Source organism: Tamandua tetradactyla, chromosome 2, assembly GCF_023851605.1.
Source record: "Tamandua tetradactyla isolate mTamTet1 chromosome 2, mTamTet1.pri, whole genome shotgun sequence".
Taxonomy (NCBI): Eukaryota; Metazoa; Chordata; class Mammalia; order Pilosa; family Myrmecophagidae; genus Tamandua; species Tamandua tetradactyla.
In genome coordinates this window covers 18,180,843-18,201,751 of record NC_135328.1, presented here as the reverse complement: position 1 = coordinate 18,201,751, position 20,909 = coordinate 18,180,843, and the positions used below count along the sequence as shown (strand labels likewise).

General features: G+C 37.6%; 1 protein-coding gene across 2 annotated transcripts in view; it reads right to left on the bottom strand.

The window, feature by feature from the left end:
- Nucleotides 1–401: 401 nt before the first annotated feature.
- LOC143666756 (uncharacterized) overlaps nucleotides 402–20,909 on the bottom strand; it is a 279,905-nt gene continuing 259,397 nt past the window's right edge. For both annotated transcript variants that reach the window (XR_013167722.1, XM_077140315.1), the window contains exon 5: nucleotides 402–545. The gene's annotated coding sequence lies outside the window, so the exon portion shown is untranslated. The remainder of the gene's footprint in view (nucleotides 546–20,909) is intronic.

Below are 20,909 nucleotides of genomic sequence, written 5' to 3'. Positions count from 1 at the left end.
TACATCTTGATTTGGACTTTCCTTTAGTTTCAAAACCATGAACAAATAGATTCCCATTTTTAACCTAACCCATTTTGTTGTATTTGCTTGAGCAGTCCAGGAAACCAAAATGCTGTGGAACAGCATTAATCTGAAAATAGTTAATACCTAAAGGTTTTTACTAAGTTTCAACCTAAAAGAAGGATGTCAACCAAGAAGGACAGCCCTAGTGGTGTGCCACAGGGCATTGAAGAGTGGAAAGAATGTAAGCAGAGAGGCAGTTTTGTTATTAAACCAAAGAACTGATATTGAGGCTGAAAGTGAAATGCAGGTCAAAAGTCAAGCAGCTGAGTCAGCCCATAAACAGAGAAGCTGGAAAGAAGCAAAGGCAGGAACCAAGGAAATTTCCAGACTACTACCCATGGAAGGGACTGAGAGGCCCAAGCTTTATTTGAGGTTTCCATATACGTTTGTAATGACAGCTAGAGTAGACATGGAAAAGATACTGTTGTCTTCCTTGGAGTGGTGAAATAAAACAGCTAGGTAATGTTCCTGTGCAATGCTGCCTGAAAAAAAAAACAAAACAGTATGATCCCATCTTCTAGAAGGTACCCTGCCTTATCAGCTCACTTACCATTTGGGACACCAAATTTTACATGCTACCCACTTCATCTCACTATAGATCATATGATAATTTGGGGAGAACAATATTTTTAAACAATAGAAAATTCTGTGATGGAAGATCACGGATTTATGATCTCTCAATAGCAATAGAGAGAAAGAGTAGTCATAAAAACATTTGTAAAGGCAGAGAATTCCATGACTGTTTACCCTAAAACTCTAGTTATTTTCTTTAATAATGGATTATTTCAGTTCAATTCAGTAGCCTAAAACCTGTCATCATATGAATTTTCTTTCTCCAGTAAGTCATAGTTCTGGATCCTATATTGAAAATCTCTCAAGGTTTTATGATTGCCATTTGAAAGAAGCAAGATACAGAATAAAGCTGTAGTAGCTCCTACAATCACATAAAAATTCGCATTTCAAGCGTACTTAGCATGAGCATTCATGAATTTAGTTTGAAGAATGCTGCAAAATCATTCCTTATCTTTTAGAGATTCAAAGAAAATTGGGCATTTAGGTAACCATCTCAGACATCTTTGCCTATATTTCTTCATTAAAGTGAATCCCTAACTATGCATAAAGAATCCCTTTACCATTTGAAAAAAAATATTGTCTTTCTTCTCATGAGCTCAATAGCTGCAAGAGCATGGGAGTCAAATAAAATTAATCAAATTTGTTATTTAGTGAATATTGGTTTAATTTTATTTTGGTTTTAGCACACATTTATTTGCATAAACATTATAGCAAATCAAATTATTTTAAGAGCATGAAACAACAATAGAGAAAATAAAAAGCAATACATATATTGCTTATATATTCATTCAGAAGTCAACAAATATTTATTGAAATTTATTGAATACTCAGGCCTTATGCTAATATTACCAAAGCAAATTATTTGATTACACATAAGTGATTAGTGTACCAAAATTAATGATAATTTTAGTATTTACAAATATTTGTGAATTCAATAAGGGTATTTGAAATGCATATCTAATACTTCTCAGCAGCAACTCAGGATCAGTCACTCATTTTCACACTGGAAACTGCAGCTGAGCATAGACTTTATAAACTAACAAAAGATAAGGCTTATAGTAAAGTTATTAATAATACTTGAATTGGGTCTCCTTCAAGTCACTGATGGACACTGGCCAGGGTTTGATCTTAAACAATACCACATACACATCTGCTTGTTTTACTGCTATCACAATGCCTTTTTTCATTTCAGAAACCACTTTTCCCCACTCTGACTTGTGGTTTGGGTGAGGTCGTCTCTACTTTCTATTTTCAGAGATGGGGTCTTGACCAAGCCTGGCCAATCACAGTGTCACATCCTCCAACTCACTGTAATTGATTCAGAGATGGTCAAGTGACCAAAGTCAGACAAGAGAGAGCCCTCCTTGAAAATTTTTCTGAAACTTTTGGGGAGGAAGTGCTTCTTCTTCTGGGATTATGGAGGCTAAGTGCCATCTAAACTGATGTGGCTGAAGACAGTTCTGTGATTGTATAAAGAGAACCTCCCAGAGAATAAATACAAAGAGAATCTACCAGAGAATGAATAAACAGAGCTGGAAGATGGAGAAAAAGAAAAGATTCTTAATGACATCGTTCTAACTTCTCAATCTAGCAATGCCTAAAAGTAGCCTGACATCCTTGAAAATCCCAGTTACAAAAGCCAATACATTCCAATTTATGTTTCTCTCTGTAAACCAATTTAAAGAGAATTTCCAACGTTGTCAATGGAGGGAGTCTAGCCCATATACATACATGTCCACTGATTCATTACCTTCTGCTTGTGAAATTTGTTTTTGCTTTCAGCAACAGGCACACACAAGCACACACAATGTGCTACAGAAACCCTTTTATCTGTCTTGCAGATAAGGACAGAAAATTCCAATGTAGTCTCCATCTTCATGGCCAAAAGAATTTTGCTGCAACTCAGCAACATTTTATCTGATTGATGTGCAACAACATGTTCTGTCTGCTTGAGAGACTTTTTTAGCCATTGACACAACGTGACAGTACTCCAAATTGTGCATCAGCCTTCCATCTGTGTAGCATTATTTCTTCCCCAGCTCTGAGACTCAGAAAATTGACTCCCATTTTTGTTACAAATTTGGAGCCATGTGAATTACCCAATCTCCAAAATGTGCTGAAAATGATGCACACACAGGCAAGTCCAAGCTCACAACTACACAGGCACTCTGTTATAGTTGATTGGCTTCACTGTGCTTTTGCTAGATCTTTGGATGACAGCATAGGTCAGAGTTTGCTCCACTGTAGCAGAAGATGCTCAGAACTGTTCTCAGCTGCAAATAATGCAAGGCTGACTCTATAGAGGAACATGTCCTTTGTTCCTTTGATGCACAGATTTGGTTTGCTCCATCAAGATGACATCAGTACATAGCATCTCAGAGTTGACTACGTTCAGTATAATGTACGGTGTTATTTGTCATGTATGCCATTTGTCCAATTCTCCTCCCTTACAAGACACCAAGTTAACAAGTTGGCCTATGTTGAACTTTGAATTTCAAGGACCAAAGCTCGGGCCAAAGTTTCCAGGATAAGAAAGAGCCAGCACATGAATCTTAGCCAACATACAAGCATAGTACTTCATACAACGTAAAGTGCTGTCAAAATATAATGTGGCTTTCTGCCCATGGATGCTGCTGAGGAAGCATTGTTAAAGTCTTTCCTCTCACTGCCATCACATCTAAGTCAGAGTCTCCACAAGTGCCAGAAGAGCTATGGAAACTCTTCATTGAGTTGCACTTTGAAACAACTGATGAGAGTTCGGGGAATCATTCTAAGAAATGGGGAAAACTAACAGACCATGGGGGATAAGAGATGCAAATACCAAGGGCCCCAAAAGCTTTAGGTTTCATCAGGTAGTCTATAGCACAGTAGAGGAAGTAGATGCAGCCATGAATGCAAGGCTACACAAAGTAGATGGAAGAGTTGTGGAACCAAAGAGGGCAGTCTCAAGAGAAAACTCTCAAAGACCAGGTGCCTACTTAGCTATGAAAAAGATCTTTGTTGGTGATATTAAAGAAAACACTGAAGAAAATCACTTTAAGCAGCATGGGAAAACTGAAGGGACTGAAATCATGACTGACCGAGGCGCTACCAAAAAAGAGAGGCTTTGCTTTTGTAACCTTTGATAACGATGATTCTGTGGGTAAGATTCTCATTCAGAAATACCATACTCTGAAAGGCCACACTGTGACACAAGGAAAGCCCTGTCTAAGCAAGAAGTGGCCAGTGCTTCATCCAGCCAAAGAGGTTGATGCAGTTTTGGAAATTTCAGTGGTGGCTGTGGAGTTGTTTGGGTGAGAATAATGACTTTGGTCATGAAGGAAACTTTAGTGGTCGTGGTGGCAGGAGAGATGGTGGTGGATATGGTGGCAGTGGGGATGACTATAACGAATTTGGTAATGATGGAGACAATTCTGGGGTGACAAAAGCCACAACAATTTTAAAACAACCATCCTTCAAATTTTAAACCTATGAAGAGAAGAAACTTGGGAACAGAAGCTCTAGCCTTTACAGTGGTGGAGGCCAATACTTGACCAAACCATGAAACTGACATGGCTATGGTGGTTCCAGGAGCTGCAGGAGCCATGGCAGTGGCAGAAGGTTTCAATTACTGCTAGGAAATAAAGCTTAGCAGAAAAAGAAAGCCAGACAATGGCAGGGGAGCTATGAGTTTCAACAGATTTGTGAGCTCAGCCAAGCAGTGGTAGCAGACCCTAGCTGCTGCAAAGAAGATGTGTTTTAGACAATACTCATGTGTATGGCAAAAAACTCAAGGACCACATTTGTGACTAACTGTAAATCAGGTCATTTTAGTTTCAATTCTGTGGAGAGTATAAAGCATTGCAACAAAGGGCTTTAATGAAGTTTTGTTTTGTTTTTTTACCCTTGCTGTTAATTGTTAAATGTAATAGTATGATCATGGCAGTAAATAAATAAATCATAACATATAAAATATATGGCATTGTTATTTCTGCTGTTGTTGTCTCCATTATTAGCACTGGGACACTATAAAATATATTCGTATATATTTATATTTAGCATCCAGCATGAACCAGATCCTGGAGAGAAGTAAATCCTACCCACTAAAATGCTTATAATCAAGGAAAAGACAAGTCATTTCAAGAATGACTATAATAAAGTAGACTTCCCTTCTATTTTAACCCACAAACCCCTCTCATAATAGTATAGATAATTGCTGTCCAATAAGACTATCTCCACTGATGCAAAATTCTATATCTGCACTGTCTAATAAGATTGCCATGAGTATCAAATGCTCCTGATCAACTGGCATGTGGCTAGCGTGAATGAATTTAAATTAAAATAACCACATGTAGCTAGTGGCTACCATATTGAACAGTACAGATATAGGATATTTCCAGTCCTTAATTATTTTAATGGATTTTCCATTTTTTGCATGTATGCTATGATCACATTATTTTAGATTTTTAGGTATAAAATATGTTGTATTATAAATTCTATTTAAATGCAGTCTTTAAAAAATGCATATTTAAATGCAATTAATAACCACTACATATAAAAACAAGTTTTGACTTTTCTATTAACAATGGTATCTGCTATTTAACTTAAATTTATTGTATAACAAAAAGTGTAATTTAGAGCATGTCACATTGATATTTGGGAACTGAGTGATGCATAAATTTAATTATGCATTACTGCTTGAAAATAGATAAAAACTATTTTATTACTGGATGCTTGAAACTCTTATATTTTACACACAGAAACACAACTAAAATTTGCATATTTTATTTCATTTGTCTGGTTATACACAGTTCTTCCCAGCAAAAATGTATTATGGATGGAAATAGCCCTTTATTCCCACACAAATAAAAAGCCATTCTTAACTTTCTCCTTTTAATATTTATTTTTGAACTATTCTTAAATTCCTTCTGTGTTAAGTAAAAATTTTGATCAAATTAATGTAGTTTACAGATCTGGTGAAGTTCATCTTCAAGCAAATTTAAGAATTATTAATGTTATACTCCTCATTAACTTGATGTATACCAATTTCAGTGTTCCTTAAGTCCTGGACTTAAACAATTGTCCAGCCTTAAGAATAATTTTATTCTTGTAAGAATAAAGACAATCTATAGCTCAAGTCCACCATGGATGATAGTTGATGTTTAGCTCAGTGTTTGGCTGAATGACTGAGTCAAAACCCATTTATTTGATATTCACAATATGCACTTATTACATTTTCAATAACTAGACAATCTTCCTGTTTTAAAGGAATATTTTTAATATTTATACTTTATTGATTTTGAATATATAAATTTAAACAAGCGCTGTTTTTGTTTTTGATAATATAAGCCCCTTGGAGCATCTTTTCAAAACCTCAGAATTTCTCAAACCACTTGTTGGGAAAGTTATCAAAGAATATCAGGAACTGCTCAATCTTCATAGGATATTTAGATACACTAAACAGGTCCTCCACTTTTCTTGGGACCCATGGGAAGAAACTGGAACCTTGTCCACAATTGGACATCAGTCATGAAAGTCATAAATAAGTGGATAAATGAGCAGAGGAGCTTCGAGAAAAGCCAGAGCAGATTCAATATAAGGAAGGGCAATGGAGTTCCAAAGAATAAATCCATGCATAAGAAGAAGAAAAGTGGCAGGTTGCACCAGCAATAATAGCAAGTCCTAGAAACGGCAATGGAAGGGGGAAAAGTAGGCTTGACCATGCCTGATCCAATTTCCATTCATTTTCCACAAACTTCCCTCCACCTAAGAATACCCAAACCTTCTTAGAAAGAAAGGACTGTGGTAGAAATAAAAGAAATGCATTATGGGGGATCCAAACAACTCTGCTATGGGGATGAGAGTCTGAAAAAAAGTTGGACACAAGAAAAGAAGACAAAGGCATTTCCCTCTTGACTGTTAAGAGAGTTGAGCAATGAAGAACTGGCACAACAGGTTTGGTAGTACTGTAGAAACTGGTTGCCAGCTAGAGAATGGCAGCAATGAAGACAAAGATGTATGACAGCCCACATTCACCAGATTGGAGGAAGTGACAGCAATCTAAAATAACAAGGTAGTCAAGGGTCTCAGATCTGCAGTAAGGTAAATAATCCAAGAACAGCAGAGCAACAGCAAGTTTCTGGATATGGCTTAGAAACAAACAAGACCAATGGATATGGTAGCAAAAGGAGGGCAAAGAGCCCTAGTCAGAAATCGGTTTAGTTTTCTAGGTTGCTAAAAGCAAATACCATGAAATGGGTCAATTTAAACAATGGGAATTTATTTGCTCCTGGTTAGAGTATGAGACAATGCCCAAATCAAAGCATCATCAAGGCAATGCTTTCTTCCTAAAGACTGGCTTCCAGTGATCCATGGTTCCTCTGACACATGGCAAGGCACATGGTGTTATCTGCTGGTTTCTGCCTGGTTTCTAACAGATATAGGATTATTCAAATCCTATATCTGGTTTTCACTGCTTTCAGCTTCTTGCTTCTGTCCTTTATCTCTCTTTATCTGAATTTCATTCTCTTATAAAGAACTTCAGTAATAAGATTAAAACCCATCCTGAATGAGTACAGATCTTAACTGAAGTAGCCTCATCAGAAGGTCCTACTTACAATAGGTCCATACCCACAGGAATGGATTAAATTTAAGAACATACCTTTCTGGGGTACATACAGCTTCAAATCAGCATAGAGGGCAAGAAAGATAAAATTACAAATTAATGAAATATAAAGCAAACATATAAGAGAATCAACAAAGCAAAAAATTGGTTCCCTGAAAAGACTAATAAAATTAATAAATTCTACTCAAAACAGTTCAAGAAAAAAAAAGAAAATACAGAAATAAAAGATTGCAAAGTACAGATTCTATATTATTAAAATATAATGGAGGGATAGCATTAAAAACTTTATGCCAATAGCTTTGAAATGTTAAAATGGATGATTCCTAGAAAAACACTGCTTGAAAAAAATCATAAAAATAAATAGAAAATTTGAATAATCCTATATCTGTTAGAGAAATTGAATAATATCTAATTTTTTTCCACAGAGTAATATGTTGTATCTCCTTATGTGATGCCTTAACTGAAGCCAAAAGGTCCTCCTTACCATGGGTTTATAACCACAGGAATGGATTATATATAAGAAGATGTTTTTCTGGAGTACATACAGCTTCAAACCACCAGACTCCAACCTCCAGACCCCCAAAAGACATGCTCTTTCTATATGAAAAATATACTTATTCTGTCATAATATCCTGAAAGCTAAGTCATTTCAGTAACACTGCTTAGTACAAATCTCAACAAAATTGATTATAGGTTTGGATTGTCCTGGAGTCCAATTCTTCTCTGTCTATGGACTTGTGAAAACTAGAGGACAAATTATCTGCTCCTAATATTAAAAGGAAGGATACATATAGCATAAACATTCCCATTACCATAGGAAGAAACTGGAAGGAAAGTAGGGGTCACTAGTTCCATAAAATTCTGAAACTCTGTAGTGCATACTCCATTAGATTTCAAGGTCTAAAAGTAGTCTATGGAACAACGTCTGGGCCTGATGGAAAGGGATAACCACCCCTTCTAAGTGCTTGTACAGTGGCCATGCTCTCCCCAAACACTGGGGACTCAAGCATTGGGATAGTGGCCAGGCTCTACTGGAAGCCAGGGCACAGATCCACCCTTATCAAGCATGGGGGTGGCAGCCAGAATCTCCACAATCCCTGGGGAATAGGATCCAACCCCTGAGAACACTGGGGTGGTAGCATTCTTTCTGAACAATGGTGGAGGGCCCACGCTCTCCAAATACTGGGCAGACTCACCCTTTCAACACACATGGGGGAGCCCCCTCTCTTGGCCTGACACGATGCCTTCAGTCCAGACCTCAACTTCCATGGTCCTGCCATTGAAGTCATTTTTCCTTCAATCTATCCCATTTTCTGTCCTTTTAGTCCAAGCTGACAACGCTTCCTTTCATGTAGCTCTCACAAAGAAAGTGTCAGTTTCACATGTAGTACACAGGGTTCCAAACCATCAGAAATTAGGACTTTTCACAGATCCTTCCTGGATAACTGTTTGTCCAGTCCTGACTAGCACTTGAAATGGATGACAAGGTCCATGTTCAGTTAAATCCCTCACACTGAGCACTATTTTCTGGGAAATCATTTTCTAGAAGCTCCTAATTTTCCAAACCATCAATTTCTGGCTTCTTTATGCCAAGGAAAAAACAGACTGCACTTGCCACATTTATCTTGGAAATTCCTCAGCTAAATACCCAAGCTCATTGCTTCCAAACTTTTCCTTCCATTCAACATCAACACTCAATTTTGCCAAGTTCTCTGCCCCTTTAAAACAAATGCCACCTTCTCCCAGTTTCCAATAACACATTCGTCATCTCTGTCTAAGGCCTCATCAGAAGTAAACTTAGTATTTCTACCAATTCAAATCAATCTAGGTCTTTTCTACTAAGCACCTCACAATTCTTCCCTCTACTCATTATCCAATGTCAAAGCTGTTTCCACATTTTTGGTATTGATAATGGCATCAACCCATTCTTCTGATACCAAAATCTGTTTTAGTTTCCTAGGTTGCACAAAGCAAACATCATGAAATGGGTTAGGTTTAAACAAAGAAAATGTATTCATACATGATTAGAGTTCAGGAAAGTTTCCAAATTAAGGCAGCATCAAGGCAATGCTATTTCCCCAAAGACCAGCTGCCAGCAATCCTTGGCTCCTCTGCATGCAGGAAAGCACATGGTGATATACGCTGGCCTCCCCTTTTGTTCTGGGTTTTGCTGCTTTTAGCTTCTTGCTTCCATGGCTCTCTCTCTCACTGCCTGAATTTCATTCTCTTATAAAGGGCTCCAGTAAAAGGATTAAGTCCCATCCTGAACAAAGTGGGTCACACCTTAACTGAAGTAACCTCATCGAAAGATCCCACATACCATGGGTTTATAACCACAGGAATGGCTTAGGCTTAAGAACATGTTTTTCTGGGGTACATAAAGCACCAAATCAACATGGAAACCCTGACTACCTATAAGAAAATCTTGCACTTCTGCCAAGGAATCCCCAGAAGAAAAGTGACCCAGAAGAAATAATCCAGAGAGCAGTTGATTCACATGTATAAGCAGACAAGGTGATTCCCATATATAAAAACATAGAGGACAAAATTTAAAACTATTGAGAGTTGAGAATTACTTAAAATGTCACCACATATAAGTCAAATGTCACCAGCAGGTAAAGCTTAGAATAGAGGTATGTATCGCAATATGACCTTTTCTCCAGTTCATTTCATTTCTTATCCAATTTTCTAAAGTCTCTTCAATGAGCATAGAACACTTTGGTATTAAGAATAAAACTTATTTCAAAACTTAAATGCTATTCTCCACATTTTAAATGACAAAGACTGAAAAAATCTAACGATCAGTATTGGATAATGGGTAATAGAGCAGGTATGCATACTCTGCTCACAAAATAAGTGTTATACTTCTGAAGGAAAATTTGAAAAAATAAATCAAAAGCATTAAAATTTTTAATATAGTTTTATCCAGCAATTCCACTTCTAGAAATTTATCCCAAGGGGGGAAAGTCCTAGAAATTCTACTAGAGGGATATTAATAAAAATGGATAAAATAAAACAAAAATTGCCCAAAATAATTTTCTGTGATATATACTTCCAGTGGAATGCCATGAAAGCATTAAAAAATCATATTGAAAAATAACTTGTAAAAGCATGGGAAAATATTCGAATTATATTTTAAGCAAGTTTTAGAAAAGAGTGTACAGAAAAGTATTCTATTTTTATTAAAAAGTAAGTATAAATGAAGATAGTTAATTATCCTACAATAATACACACCAAATAATTAATCATATCTATTACTAATATAATCATAGGTGGTTTTCATTTTAAGTATTCTCCTCCACATATTTTTGCAATAATACTTGCTACTCAAATAATCAGGGAAAAAATTAATGTTATTTTAAACAAATTAAATAGAAAAATTAATATGGCATTGAAATTTTCATTGCATGCTATTTTTAATCTTTATCTGTGGTTTTATATATATAGATATACATAGATATCATTCTAATTCTAATGTTGCTTATTTTATTCAATATTCTGACAGCAATTCATTTTATAATTTTCTAAAAAAACACTTTTGTGGGATTGATTAATCAGTCTTCTTATTCCTGTGCTCTGGGCCATTAAATCTGCTTTCATCTTTATTAATTTCTTCCTCCTGGCCTCCTTTGACTCATTTTATTGTTCTCTTTATAATTACTTGAATTGAAAACATAGGAATTTTATTATTTTTTCGAATTTTGTAATTTAAAAAAATGTAACATGCAAATGCTGATTTTAAACCCAGTTTCTTATTTCAAATGAATAATATTTTATTAAATATTTATGCTTTTACAATAATTACTTATCATTCTGAGAATGAAATTTAAAACTGCTAGTTAGACTTTACTCAGTTTAAATGGTTTCACTATTTCTCACCAATCCTTTTTTTAAAAATGTGCATACAATTAAATTTATCTTTATAGGTGTACAATTTTAAGCTTTTCACAAATGTATATCACTTCACAATCAAGATATACATTATCCCCATCAAAAACTTCCCCCATGCCCTTTTATAGTCACTTCCCTTCCACTGCCAACACCTAACAGCCATTGATCTCATTTCTGTCTCTACCATTTCCCTTCTTTCAGGAGTCACGTGGTTTTATGTATGAGTAAGGTGTTCCTTTTTACGGCTGAGTGGTATTCTACTGTACATATGTTCCATATTTGTTTATGCATTCACCAATTGATGGGTGTTTGGGTTGCTATAAATATTTCTGTACAGATCTTTGCGTGGACATGTGTTCTCATTTCTCTTGGACAAAATCCTAGGAATGGGATTGCTGGAAAAACACTAAGTATATTTTTATCTTTATAGACTATTTTCCAAATGGCTGTAGTATTTTTCATTCCCACCAGGAGTGTATAAAATTTCAAGATGCTCCATATCCTGCCCAACGCTTGGATTTGTCAGTTAACAGGGAGAGGGTTTTTGTTTTTGTTCTTGTTTTGTTTACAGTCTAATAAATATATGGTAGTATCTAGTGATTTTAACTTTCATTTCCATAATAACTAATGATGTTAATCTTTTCGTGTGCTTACTTGTAACACAGCCATCAGTATCTCTTTGGCTGTGTGAGTTCAAATCTTTTGCTCATTTTTTAAATTTGGTTTTGCTTTCTTACTACTGAGTTTTGAGAATACTTTCTGTATTACAGATACAAACCCTGATATGTGTTTACAAATATTTTCTCTCAGTCTGTGGCATGCCTTTTCATTCTCTTAACTGTATCTTTCAGTGAGCAAAAGTTTTTCATTTTGATGAAGTCCCATTTATCAATTTTTTCATTAATGGGTAATGCTTTTTGTATCCTACCCAAAAAATCTTTGCCTAAGCCAAGGCACAAAGATTTTGCCATGTTTTCTTAAATATGTTTTACACATTTTAGTTTTACATTTAGGCCTATGATTCATTTTGCATTAATTTTTGTATATGATATGAGCTATGGGTCATTTCATTTTTTGCATACAGATGTCCACTTGTTTCAGCATCTGTTATGTTTTCTCTATAGACTTACTTTGACATTTTTGTTGAAAGCCAATTGACTGTATTTCTATGGGTCTATTTCTAGAGTCTTTATTCATCTCTGTTTACCTATGGGAATATCCTTTCACCTATAAAACCTGTCTTGATCACACATTTGCATAGTAAATCTTTAGCAGTCTTTCAGCTTTCTTCTTTATTTACAAAAATTGACTTCGCTATTCCAGGTCCCTTGTATTTCCATAAAATTTTAGCATCAGATGGTAAATTTCACCAAAAAAATGCCTGTTGGGATATTGATAGAGATTGCATTGAATCTATAGACGAATATGAGAATTGACAACTTTACAAAACTGAGTCTTCCAATTCATGAGCACTTCAATTTTCAAATTTTCATTGCTTTTATAGAAATATAGTTGATTTTTATCTTGACTTTGTACCCTGAAACTTTGCTATCTCATTTAGTTAACAGTTCTAGTAGCATATTTTAGAGATTTGGGGGAATTGTCTATGTGGAAAATCAGGCTGTCTGCAAATAAAGATAATTTTCTCTGTCCATTATGCATGTAACTTATTTCTTTGCCTTGCCTTATCAAACTAAAGTTTAACTAAAACCCAGAGTACGATGCTAAGTTGGAGTGGCAAGAATGAACACCTTTTCTTTGTTTTCATACTTACAGGGGGTGTATTCAGTATTTTATCATTAAGTGTATTTGCTGTAGAAATATTGATGTACTTTATCAGCATGTACTTTATCAGCATCCCACCAAGTTCTAGTTTACTGACAGTTTTTATCAAAAATAAATGCTGAATTTTGTGAAATAATTTTTTTGTATCTATTGCAATGATCATATTGTTTTCCTTTTTAATAAAAAACAAATTTAAAACATGTATATTGAACTGATCGATTTTAAATGTTAAATCAATCTTGCATTTCTGGCATAAATATCACTTGGTCATCACTACTACTTTTAAACCACAATTATCATGCTCTGTTCTCTTTTTGTTTTAGGTATTGGTCCAGGGACTGGGAAGGGAATGGTGACTAAGATCCCCAAGTCCCTAATCTCCTGGGGAAGAAGTAAGGAGAGAAAAGACAATAAAAAAGTAAATAAATAATTTTAAATGGTATAATATTAAGCAATAGCTTTCAGGTGCAAGTAACAAAAAAAAACCCAAATCTAATTATCTTAAGCAATAAGGTATTCAATATTTAATCAAACTTCAAGTTCAGAAGTAGAACAGACTTCAAGCAGGCTTCAACTACTGGCTCAATGATGTACTGAAAAAACCAGTGACTTTTCCTCAGTCCATTCTATTCCCTCCATGTCATCTCTACCTGGAGAGATGCCATCTCTACCAAGACTAACTCTCCATCATGGTAATGTCTAATCTGCTAGTGAGTGTGTTCTTGTGGATTTGCTTATATAGATTAGAGAAATTGGAAAGCTAAACTCATCTCCCAGATTCTCTTAAAGCTACATTTCTCTATGTAAATTAGGTCCTGACAATTAGAAACACTGGTTTGAGAATTGGCAGGTGGGGGTAAGGAAGAAACCATCTTCCTGGTTGGCTATGTTCTTATTTGGCTGCTGCTGCTGCAAGTATGTTTGCACTTGAGTTCAGCATGTTGAGGAACAGGAGTTTTCTCTGCAGCAGTGCCCATTCTAGAGTTCCCTGGACTATGAGAAGAAGTTATGGGGTGGTAGAAGTGGAAGCCTTGATTTTACACTTTGGCTTGATAATCCATGGGCCAAAGCTATGATGTCCATTTTCTAGATTCCTGTGTTTCCAAAGAACATTGCCACTTAACATGATGATGTAGCTGGATACTGAGCCAAAATAGTCCCAAATTCTATGATCAAGATAAATGGTCACTGTATTAGTCATGGTTCTCTAGAGAAATAGAACCAACAGGAGATATCTCTAAATATAAGATTTATAAAAGTGTCATATACAACCATGGGGACACAAGAGTCCCAAATCTGTAGGGTAGGCTGTGAGGCTGGTACCTCTGATGAAGTATTCAAATGATCATATCACATTCAGCTGGTTGGATTATCTCCTTTGTCAGGACACTACCTTAGTTGATTGGAGATGTGATCAGCCATAGCTGCAATCAACTGACTGATGATTTAATAAACCAGCCATCTGATTTACCAACCAGTCACAAAATATCCTTGAGTAAAAGTTAGGCTAGTGCTTGCCTGGCCAGACAACTGGGCACCATTACCTGGCCAAACTGACATCAGAACTTAACCATCACAGCCATCTTCAGTTATAAAATTATAGTCAGTAATCCGAGTAATTCAGAGTAATTATAAGGTTGTTGTATGGAAAAAGTTGAATAACATTTGAGAAAGTATCTTGCAGAGATTAAGACCCAGAGAAGTCATTTAACGAACATTGGTTGACTCCAAATCTGACTGGAATTTCACTTTGTACAGCTCTACCTCAAAATTTGGCCTACCAGGGTCAAAGATTCTTGAATTTTGATAGCAGAAAATACAATCCTACCCTTAAGTTTTGAAATTCATTTGGGTTCACTTGGCTTTACATGACAAAGAGAATGTAGGCTAGAAAGGAGAGAAGTTTTTGAAGAAAGTTAAACCAGATTTGCTAATCAATAATCATCATTCCCCATGAAATACATTTAGTTTTTACTGAAAAATGAATAAGCTCTAGTTAATGGCAGTGTCTATCATTGTATTAATATAACTTCAGTGAAATAACATTAACTTTCTCTACCTCACTTCCTTTGTCTTTAAAATGCAGGTTATGGTTATAGCTGATGACTTTTATGAGTGTCAAATTAAGTTATGTTCGCAATGGGAGAGATGGAGTTGTGGATTTTAATAACATCTTCCTCTTTGTGCAGCCTGACTGGCACCAGGAAGTCCCTTGGACTTAAGCACTGTTAGGAATGTGTGTTCATATAATCGAAGTTCTATTTATGAGTTTTTAAAATAGCATTATTAATGTCCCCTGTCTGCCATATTGTCTCAAAATGTTTCCCTTCCACAGTCGGGGTGAGGAAAATTATTCTTATAACTTTGTGAACACCCTTCAAAACTAATTTCAATGTGAGCAGAAGGGATTGCAAAGATAATAATGGGCACCTAGGGGGTGCTTTAGAGAATCAGGTCTGAGATTTCACAGCTCTGGATATCCAGAGATGGCCCAGGTATGGCCAGATGATCTGTGCAAGGGGACCAAGCCAATGTAAAGCAGAAGGCATCCTATGCCCCATAGAAAGTTGTCCTCCTTAATGTTTGGTTTCAAGACAAGAAATACAACCAATGAAACCAGCCTTCAGTCCAGAAAACATACTGGGCTGAGGATACTTTGCCTTCCTGGTTCTGCTTTTATTTGGGCTTTCATTATGTGCTAGTCAACATAATTGATCCCTATGTCCCAAAAAACAGAAACTCATTTGAATTCATGGTGTGCCATCACTTGCAAAGCTTTCTACTAGATCTGGGGATTCAGAAATGCAAATACATGGCTGCTGTTTTAGTTTCCTCAGGCTGCCATAACAAAGTACCACAAACTGGGTAGCTTAAAACATCAGGAATTTATTGTCTCCCAGTTCTGGGGGCCAGAAATCTGAAATCAAGTGTCTGGAGGACCATGCTGTCTCTGAAGTGTGTAGTAAAGAATGCGTTCCATGCCTCTCTCCTGGCTTCTGTTGGTGGTTTGCTAGCACTCTCTGACATTCCTTGGCTTGTGGCATAACTCAATCTCTGCCTCTGTCATTGCCTGGCATTCTCCCCTCCTCTGTATGTCTGTTTCCTCTCCCCTTTTTATGAGGATACCAGTCATACTGGATTAAGGGCCCATCCAGTGGGATCTCATTTTAAATCAACTAGTTCCTTTTGTAACAACTCTATTTTCAAATAAAGTCACATTCTGAAGTACTGGGGACTAGGACTTCCACATATCTGTTTGGGGGACACCAAGCCCTAACACTTGGATTCTCCTGTAGCTTACATAGCAATGTTCTCAGCAAACATGCCCTTCGAAAAGGCTGGCAGCCTAGAAAAGGTGGTTAGGAGTTATAGCTTCATGAAGTCTCAATGGACCCCCTGTGATAGTGGAGGAGGGGGCATCATAAGTGATAGTTTGTGCCCAAGACACAGAATGTACACTCCCAATGAGAAGCTGATGAGAACACTCTTGGGGATCTACTCAGGTCTATATTGATCCCCTTTACCCCTTCAGGGTACTCCCTCCAGAGCTTTGGGGTGCTTCAGCTTCCAACAACCCACATCTATGCAGCTAATATGGCAGCCTACCCTGAGGCTGCAGGAGCCACATTGTACTAGTCCACAGAAAGTCAGAAGTGCTCGGGAGTTGACACGTCCCCAAAGTGGCCAATGACCAAAGGGTGCAGGAGAATGCTAGCCTAGCTCCCTTGCCCTGGGGAAGGATGGCCCTGAAGTACAACCCATACTACCAAGTTCCCCAGTGGATCAGGCCGATACCACCTTCTGTGGGACTTAGCCTGGAATTGCACACTTCCATGACTTCATCTCCTTCCTTGTTCTGCTTCCCCAACTACCTTGCTGATTTCTCCTGGGGGCACCTTTCTAATTGATCACTCACACACAAATCATCTTCTCTGGGTCTTATTGACAGAGATCTAAGTAGACCATACCCAGTCTCTTAAGAATTGCCATGGATAAGAATGAAACAAACCTAAAATAGGAGAGAACGTAAGAGTCTGGAGGTTGCTTATGGGAAACTGGACACTAGACTTGTAGAGAATACTTGGAGCTAAGAAACTCTGTGGTACCTGTAGAATATCTCCAGGGCTGGCTCAGGGAGCAAGTCTTCCCTTCCAGACAGCCAGAGAAAGTTACAAAAGTTGAGGGAGTCTAATAGCTTTCCTTGGAATCTATAAACTTCCTAGACATTGGCTAGGCTAACATTAGAGCAAGAGAAGCAGGGGATCAAAATTACCAGGTGATGAAGATTAGCTTAGACACCAGCTGAAAGCAAGAACTTTAATAATGGTCAGTGGGAACTTAGGAACTACCAGAGGCCAGCTCCCAAAGCTGGGGGCTTAGAGTCTGATACCTGTTCCATCTTCTAGGAGAGATACACAAATCACCTCCCATCACAAAAAGTAAGACACACTGTGCACAATAAGGAATATACAAGTTAAATGCAATGGAAATATAGCATAGAAAGAAATTATTTCCAGATGAGGGGATTTGCAGAAGCTGGGACTATGCAGGCAAAAGCATGGAGACAGTGTATTGCAGAATAAAATCACCTTGAGATATAGGAGGAGATAGACCCAAGTTATAAATGCCATGTTATATTGATTTAAGTGTTTATTGACTCCAGCTAACTCTGCAACTTATTCAAGCATTACTCACACGAAATGCCACACAGACCCTCAAGCCTTGCAAATGTCTCCAAGATATACAAAGACATTTGTTACACATGCTCATAGGTCACACACAAATCTAAAAGTTTCTATTTGTTGTCTGCTTAGGGGTAGGGGTGGGGAAGGGGATAGTGGACAGAGTGCTGAATGGAGACTCTCAGCAGAACAGGCTGATTTATTCTCTCATGGAATCTCCCTTCATAAAATTCTGACTAAAGCCCTCTGATCTCAAAGGGAGGGCTCAGTCCAATTTTACCTTCCACTTTTGCTCTCATAAAGTACATGCTGATATGCTACGTAGACCTCCAGAAACTCAAAAGGTGATGCAAGCTTCCCAAGAAGACTAGGTTCTGCTGGTCTTCACAACACTATTAAGGAAATCTATGGTCATTTTTTGGTCACATATGAACTCAGGACATTTATAAATTCAAAAACTTCTTACTGATCGTAATCCATAACAGAGGACTATTTAATAATTTCAAAATAGATGATGCAGAGAGAGAAATGCTCTACACTTATAGTCTTTCCAACCAAACCAAACACTTCTCCAGGGTTTCTTGTCTGAGTGACACCAGCATCCATCAGGTGTCACGGCAGAAGCCTATATGTCATCCTCGTCTATTCCTTATTTCTGTTTGCCCACATCTAATTAATTGCCATATCCTTTCATTGCCCCTATGGTTCCTGTTGCCCTCTATCGCTCCTGTGCCTTACTCATATGTTTTCTTCCCTTTTCTCCATCACCTTTTCCATCATCTCAGTCCAGGCATGATCATGATTTACTTGGACCACTCTGACAACCTGTCTCCCCACATCCAATCTGACACCCTTTAAGTGGCTCACCATTCTGCAGCCTGAGTGCTCATTCTAAAGCGCAGATGTTACCATGTTGCTCTCATGTCATAAACCCTTTGATGGGTCCTCATTGTCTTAACACATTGTTTTAACATTGCATGATAAACCCATCTTTAACCATAGGGTCACATGACACACTCAAACTAGGAAATTGAGAATATAGTAAAAAATTTGTTTTCAAAAAAGTGGGCAGGATTTAGGGCCTAGTGACAATAAAGTGAGCAAATGTTCTGTTGTGACCAGGGCTGAGGGTTTCCTAGAATATGGGTTTTTCAGTGCTAAAACTGGGAAAGTCCCACAGACCAGGATGAGCTGTTGCCAAATAGGATCAATGAGGAGCCAGTACCATCAAAGCCCAAAAGGGCAAGGGATGGGTGTGGTTACCAGAACCCAGAGATAAAGGCTGAATGGAAATGGTCACCTCACAAGAGCTGTGGCATTTGGAAGAGGGGCAGAGCCAACAAAAGAGTACAGGGACCCAGCAGGAAGGAAGCCAGAAAAATAAAAGCCTCAAGCTCACACTCCCCCTGCCCTCCAGTCTCCTGCTGGTGCCTACCATTGACCCAACCAAGAGGAAAACTCAACTGAGAGAACTTGACTTTGGCCATATGGGTCAGACTAGTGGAGCTGGGACTCATAATGGGGAAAGAATCAAGAAGAACAAATGAAAAATGCCCAGCACAAAAGTCTTCATGATTTGGCCCCTGCTTTCCTCTGCAGTCTCATTTTTCATTGTTCTTGCCTCTTTCCACCCACACCAAACTGCTACTCCCTCCACCTAGGCTACTTCAGTTTATCCTTGCCACTTCTTTAACATTATTTCTGTTTAGGAAGCTTTTCTTGAACTGCCAAGATTGCCCCTTCCCTATACAGATAAAACAATCTGTACTTCCACTTCTGCTAGCAATGACCACTCTTGGCAACTGCCTGTTGACTGGCATCTGTCTTCCCACTATAAGTTATTTAAAGACACAGATTTGGTACTTTTCACTATAATATATAGCATGTGGAATATAGTAAGTACTCAATAAACACTTGTTGAATGAGTGATATTTTTTAAGGAATAATGAATATTATGATTTAAATCAATGAGTCTCAAACCTGGCTGTGCATGAGAATTACTTGAGATGATTGTGTTTTTAAAAATCACCTTAAAAGTTGAAGAGCGAAGCAGAAGAAGGAAAACCGAGAGGCAGCAGCATCAGAAAGACTCAGCCTGATGTTGCTGGTTTTGAAAATGGAGGAAGGGGCCACAAACTAAGGTATACTGACAAACACTAAAAGTTGGAAAAGGCAAGGGAATGGATTCTCTTAAAGCCTCCAGAAAGAATGCAACCAACAGAAAACTTACTTTTAATCCAGTGAAACCCATTTCAGACTTCTGACTTCCAGAACTGTAAGAGAATAAATCTGTACTGTTTTAAACCCCAATTTTATGGAAATTTGTTGCAGTAACAATAGGAAACTAATAAAGAAGGAAAATTAGAGGACATTGGTCCAACATCTCAGCCAACATGTAGGCTGAATCAGGCTTTGACTGGTGTAGGAAGTAACTCTGCTGACAGTGTGGAGTTTTGGAGGTCTTTAACCTGGGAAGTGGCATGCTCATAGCTATGCTTCAGGAAGAATATTCAGCCCCATTACCATTCCCACCTCCAATGCAAGTGAGATGGGAAAGAAAAACTGAAATGAAGGAGGATCAGTTAGAAGGCCACTGAAAGAGTCTGGTTAAGAGGTGTGGCTTAGTTTTCTAGGGATGCTATAACAAAGTGTCCAAACTGGATGGTCAAAAGTCCAAAATCAAGGTGTCAACAGTAAAATGCCCCCCCACTCCACCCCCAGACGCCTGCTCAGGGAGAATCATCATTGCCTATTCTAGCTCTCTATCTGGGCAGGCATTCCAACAGCCTTGTGGCAGCCCTCAACAAATAGATACAGTTGTTGGCTATTGGGATTGAAAGCACTAGAGCCAGTGTGCACAAAAAAAAGCAAGGATTCATAGAAACAGGGGCAGACCCCTCATAGTATCTGTGAAAGATGTCACAGACTTTTTCAAGATTTCATTTTACCACTTCAATAAGAAATTGATTCAACTAATAATTCAGTGGAGTTTCCATAACCACCAGTCTAGCATGCTTGCTCTTATGAAGATCTCTAATGATTTTGCTTGTTACCAACTCTAATGAATACCTTTGTCCTTATCTAACTCACATTCTTACCTGTGCCACTGTCTCCTTATTGAAACCCAGAACTCTCCTCTCTCAGCTACTCTAACACCACAGTCTACGAGGTTTCTCCCACTCAGTCTCCTTAGCTGGCTCCCCTTATTTGTCCATAAATCTAAATGTTTGAGCTCATGCACAATCCTTCTTCTCTTCCTACATTTGCTTCCTTCATCTCTTCTATTCCCACAGCTTTAAATACCCTGACAC